The following is a 6,065-nucleotide window of genomic DNA, read 5'->3' as shown; positions in this document are numbered from 1 at the left end:
ATAATAATAATAATAATAATAATAATAATAATAATAATAATAATAATAATTTTATTTGTATACCGCTTTTCCATAGATCAAAGCGGTTTACAGACTATTAAAACCATTACAAACCATCTCATAAAAATAGATAAAATCCAATAATACATTCATACAAATATATAAACTCGAAACACAATTCTTCAAGAGGGTAAGGCAGAGAGTTGATGGCAACAGAAATACACAACATCATTCTTCAGAGGGGAAGGCTTGACAAAAGAGAAAGGTTTTAAGCCTCTTTTTAAATGTTTCTAGGGGGGTCATCAGATGGAGCTCCTTGGGAAGACTGCTCCAGATCCGGGGGCCCGTCACTGAAAAGACCAACTGGGAAGTGGAAACATTTTTGGATGAAGGAATTTCCAATAGATTCTTCCCGGATGTTCTGAGTGTGCGGGGCGGATTATATGGGGAGATAGCGGTCCCTCAAGTAACTCGGGCCCAAGCCATGTAGGGTGTTATAGGTGATAACCAACACCTTGTGTTGCGCTCGGTAGTGAACAGGCAGCCAGTGAAGATCTTTCAACTTAGGTGTTATATGGTCAAACCTAGATGCACCGGTGACCAATCTGGCTGCCATGTTTTGTACTAACTGAAGCTTCCGGGCTTGGTACAAGGGTAGCTCCATGTAGAGTGCATTAGAGAGGTCAAGGTCCCTTTGGCCCAGGTAGGGTCGCAGTTGGCATATCAACCGAAGTTGATAGCAAGCACTTCTGACCGTCACATCTACTTGAGATGTCAACTGCAGGGACGAGTCCAGAAGTACTCCTAAACTGCGAACTTTGTCCTTTAGGGGAAGTGTGACCCCATTCAGGACAGGTGGATAAATTTCCTTCCCCAGGCTTGGGGAACCTATCACCAGTACTTCCATTTTCTCTGGATTCAGACTAAGTTTGTTTTCCCTCATCCAGCCCATTACCAACTTCAGGAAGGCATTCAGAGGAGAGACGCCATCCTTAGACACTGAAGCAGTCGGAGACACAGAGAAGCATATTTGGGTGTCATCAGCATACTGATAACCCTGCGCCCCATGCCTCCGGATGATCTTTCCCAGCGGTTTCATGTAAATGTTAAACAAAGTGGGGGACAAAACAGCTCCCTGAGGGACCCCAGATGTTAGTTCCCTCTTGGAGGAGCAAGTGTCCCCCAACTGCACCATCTGGAATCTTCCTGAGAGGTAGGAACTGTTTGTGCTCTTCCTAAAAGTTGGATAGATGAGAGAGTAGGGGTGGGGGGTCTGTGATTCCAGGAGAGATTATGTTCTTGCCTTTCACCAGGGCATTTTTAATAAGAGTTAAAGTATACAAATGGAAAAATCAGAATGGGAGGAAATAATTGGAAGAGCAACTAATAAAATGATTTCTAGACTCTATAAAATGCTAACAAAATGGGACACAGAAGATGAGATAATTAAAAATAGTATGATAAAGTGGGCACAAAATGTGGGACATGATTTAGATTATGAATGATTGGAGGAAATATGGGGTAGAGGAATAAAATATACTGTCAGTCAAGAGTTGAAAAAAAATTATAAAATGATATATATAGATGGCATTTGTCACCTCAAAAAATCTTCTTTATGTATATGAAAACAAAACCAAATTGTTGGAAATGTTCTTATGTTATTATGGGCTCATACTATCATATGTGGTGGTCATGGAAAGAAGCAAAAAAATATTGGCAAGAAATATATAAAATAATAACAACAAATTTGAACATACAAATATCTTCTGTTGGGGATGATAGAACATAAAGTGGAAAGAAAATATGGGAAATTATTATTTTATTTATTTACATGTGCTAGGATTGTATATGCTAAATACTGGAAAGCGGATAAAGCACCAACTATTGACCAATGGTTGATTAAAGTATATGAGATGGCGGAAATGGATATAATGACAGGTTGGATGAAAGAGAAAACTGAAGATAACGTAAAAAAAGATTGGATCTTATAGATAAAGAATTATAAGTTAAAATGTGTTGTAAGATTTGGGGGGAAAGTTATATATAGAAAATGCTATTTTTGTTAGAGAATAAAGGCTAGTAGGTTGATAAGAACATACAAGGTTGAGAGTTTAAAACTGGGAAATGAAGGTCTAGTCAAAGATAATATGAGAAGGTGGGGCAAATGAATGCAAATGCAATAATTTAAGATATAAGCTATATAGATATAGATAAAGACTTGTAAAGAATGCAGTTATTAAAGCAGATAGATACAACGGTTAGATGAAATAAACAAAGAAAAGACCAAGTAGTAGGAAGCTATACTTTTTCTATGTTATATATTTTTGAATATATTATTGTCTTGTGGGATGAGGGCAAGATGTGTGTATCTGTATGTATATTTTCTGATGGGAATCTTATGTCTGTCTTGTGTAAAACGTTAAAAAAAGAGTTACTTACATTGACCTATGGTGGATAAGTTGACTTGGGTTTTGGAGTCAATTTGTGCCTAAAATTTCTAGAGTACAATACAGTACATGAGTACTGTATATATAGTACTCTTCTAGCTTCCCAGGAACAATACATATCCACCTTTTATCAAAGCCTTCTCTTCCTGCATTTCCTCCCTCTATGGAAAGCCATCAAGGTGAATTGTTCTGAATACAGTTCACTATTCCCTTTCACCTCAAACAAGAAAAAGCCAGCTGAGATAAACAAATCAGGCACCCCTTGGGACAATCTGTTTAATTATGTTATATTTTTCATCCCAGGAGGAAGTGATTATGGATAGTGTCTCTCTCTGATGATTATTGTGTCCCTCTTATCAGAATCAAATCCATCTACCTTGATTCTTCAAATTTTAAGCGTCAGTGGTTGAAAGCTGAAGGATCCATGTCTGAGGACGTAAGTGGTCACGGCTGCCTATTTTATTACTAGTATTAACTAAACAAGAACCAGCCTGGTGTAGTGGTCTAGATGCTGGCCTGGTACTCTGGGAGACCACACTTCAAACCCTCTTTAAGCCATGGAAATCTGCTGGGGGATCTTGGGGAAGTCAATCTCTGAGCCTCTGAGGAAGGCAAAGACACCTCCATTCTGAACAAATTGCAAAGAAAACCCAAGGATTAGGGTTGCAATAATTCAGCATCAACTTGAAAACACACAACAACAACAACAATTAAAGACATTAAACATCTTTTAAAAAAAATAAATGCCACATTTTGTAAGAGATAACACAAGCAAAGGTTAAAACAAAAGCAAAATATCTCTAATATGAAACACTTCCCACTCCCTAAAATAACAAAGCAAAATCAATTGGTGTTAATGCAACTCGTTAAAAAACATCCAACTGCATCCTATCAAATACCTGGAGTAAAGAAACATCTCAAGAGCAAGTGGCATAGTGTAGTGGTTTGAGTGTTAGACTACAACTCTGGAGACCAGGGTTCGACTTCATGCTTGGCCATAAAACCCACTGGGTGACCTTGGGCAAGTCACATGCTCTCAGCCTCGGGAGAGGCAATGGCAAACCCCCTCCGACCAAACCTTGCCATGAAAACTCCATGATAGGGTCACCATAAGTAAAAAATGACTTGGAGGCACACAATAACAACAAAGAAACATCTCAACCTGGTCCTGAAAGGATGAAAATGTTGGAGCCAAGCGGGCCTCCCTGAGAAGAGCTACAACTGAAAAGGCTCTTTTCCTTGGCATTAACTTCTAAACCTTTCTGGGAGGAGGTACTGGAAGGCTGGAGATCTCAGGGTGTGGGTAAGCTGATGCTGGAAGAGGCTTTCCATCCTTTTTTAAGGGTCCAGAGCAGTGGAAGCCCTTTTAGATTACAACTGGTACTTTCTGCTGGGGCTGGAAATGTATTATGTAGCTACCCTAAACCAATTTCTAAAGCACCCTCTCCTCTTGCACATCCATGTCACCTTTCATAAAAAAAACCTATTAGTTTTACAGTCCAGGTGGACACTTGATCACTCCCCTCCCCCTCAAAAGCTCACCTGATATGACCACAAGTCGCCCAAGATCTTTCTTTTTAAATCTAATTTGGATGAAATGGAACAAACAGGTTCTTGTTCTTATAACCCCCATTAAGCCTTTCGTCACCTCTGAAAGGTCAATACTATATGCCTCATGTACCGCCATACGTTCTTTCACTTCACAGATTTTCACACACACCATGAACATTTTATTCATTTCAATCTCCCTTAAACTTAGAATAGCTGAGAACCACTTCAGTATTATCAGAGGAGCTGCCAAATGACTTGTAACACCCCTAACTTTTAAGCAAAGGACTACCCACCATAGGATATTTTTCTTAATAGGACTGTATTGCCTCTACACACAGGAAAGTCACTCCCCTGTCTTCCTAGACACTAGAAAATCAGTGGAAGGGGATATTCCTATTAGGGGATCTTAACATGGGATCCAACGCAATACAGTAAAATAAACTGTATGCAACATTTTGCCTATACAGTGAGCCCTTGGTATCCACTGGGGTTTGGTACTAGGACCCCTCCCATGGATATCAAAATCCATGGATGTTTAAGTCCCATTATATACAATGTCAAAGTAAAATGGCAAAATCTAGGCTTGCTATTTGGAATTTTATATTTCTTTTGAATATTTTGAAGAGGTAGATAGTTGAATCCGTGGATAAAGAACCCATAGATATGGAGGGCTGACTGTATTTGTTTATGTGTATTAGTGCATGGGGGGTATCCACAGAATCTCAAAAGGATCCATGACCACACCCCAAACCCAAAGGTTAAGAACTATTGTGTTGTTAAGTGTTTGCAGAGTGGGGCTTCTCTCTCTCTTAAAAAGTGTTTTATGGAGTGGGAAGGAGGGAAAGCAACCCCCTTGTTTATTATTAACTATACAAAGAGAGCCAGTGTGCAGAGCCACCATGAGCTGAAAAGCCCTTTTTCCTTGCCATTCGCTTCCAAACCTCTCTGAGGGAAAGGCTGGAGATCTCAGGGTGTGGCTAGGCTGATGCTTGAAAAGACTTCCCATCCTCTCTTTGTAGGGTCCAGAGCAGGGGAAGACTTTCTAGATTACAAGTGACGCTTTCAACTGGGGCTGGAAACATATTACAGTCAGCCCTCCATATCTATGGATTTTTTATCCTTGGATTTAAGCATCTACAGTTTGAAAGTATTTTAAAAATATCTAAATTCTTAAAGGCAAATCCTGATGTTGACATTTTATATAAGGGAACCCATTTTACTATGCCACTGTATTTAATGGCACTGGAGCATCCATGGATTTTGGTATCCATGGGGTGTCCTAGACCCAAACCCCAGTGGATGCCCAGGGCCCACTGTATGTAGCTACTCCAAACCCATTTCTAAAGCACCCCCTACTCTTGCTCATCCATGTCACTTTCATCCACAAATCCATTAATTACTCCAGGGAGGCACTTAGTTTGGAGAGCCAGTGTGGCGCAGTAGTGGATTGCGTGTTGGGCCACGACTCTGGAGACCAGGCTCAGCCACGAAACCCATTGGGTGGCCTTGGGCAAGTCACACTCTCTCAGCCTCAGGGGCAGGCAAGGGCGAACTTCTTCTGAACAAATCTTGCCCAGAAAACCCCATGATAGTAGGGTCACCATAAGTCAGAAAGGACTTGAAGGCAACAGCAAACAAGGGTTTCCCAGTAACAATGAAACAGCTCAGCCTTGCCTTTTTCATCCCCAGTTAAAGCCCGAGTTCTGCTTGCCTTTATATTGGGGACATCCCCAGCTCAAAGGCAGGCAGGAAAGCACGGGGTCGGTGGGCAATGGGGGGGGGGGGTCCATCCCTCTCCCTGACAAAGCAGCCCTGGGTGGGGCTGGGCCTCCCTGCCAGTCGGTCCCTCAACAAAGAAGAGGGAGAGGCAGCCTCCCAGATGCCAGGCTTCGCAGACAGGGGAGGCGGCCGGGAAGGCTGCTTTTTCAAAGGCACTCGCCTCCCCCATCGTTTAAGAGAGAGCCCCTCCAGAGGATTGGCAGGCTCCCCCCCCCGCCTTACCCTGTCCAGAAACACCCTGCGAGATCTCTCCCTAAAAGATCAGGGATCTCTCTCTTGTCTCTTTTT

General features: G+C 41.6%; 1 protein-coding gene across 2 annotated transcripts in view; it reads right to left on the bottom strand.

Annotated features, from left to right (window-relative positions):
* PRR36 (proline rich 36) overlaps positions 1-6,065 on the bottom strand; it is a 19,904-nt gene that overhangs the window by 12,562 nt on the left and 1,277 nt on the right. The window lies entirely within an intron of this gene.

Source organism: Sceloporus undulatus, chromosome 2 (assembly GCF_019175285.1).
Source record: "Sceloporus undulatus isolate JIND9_A2432 ecotype Alabama chromosome 2, SceUnd_v1.1, whole genome shotgun sequence".
NCBI lineage: Eukaryota > Metazoa > Chordata > Lepidosauria > Squamata > Phrynosomatidae > Sceloporus > Sceloporus undulatus.
The sequence above is the reverse complement of the archived record's forward strand: the minus strand, read 5'-3'. Positions and strand labels throughout refer to the sequence as shown.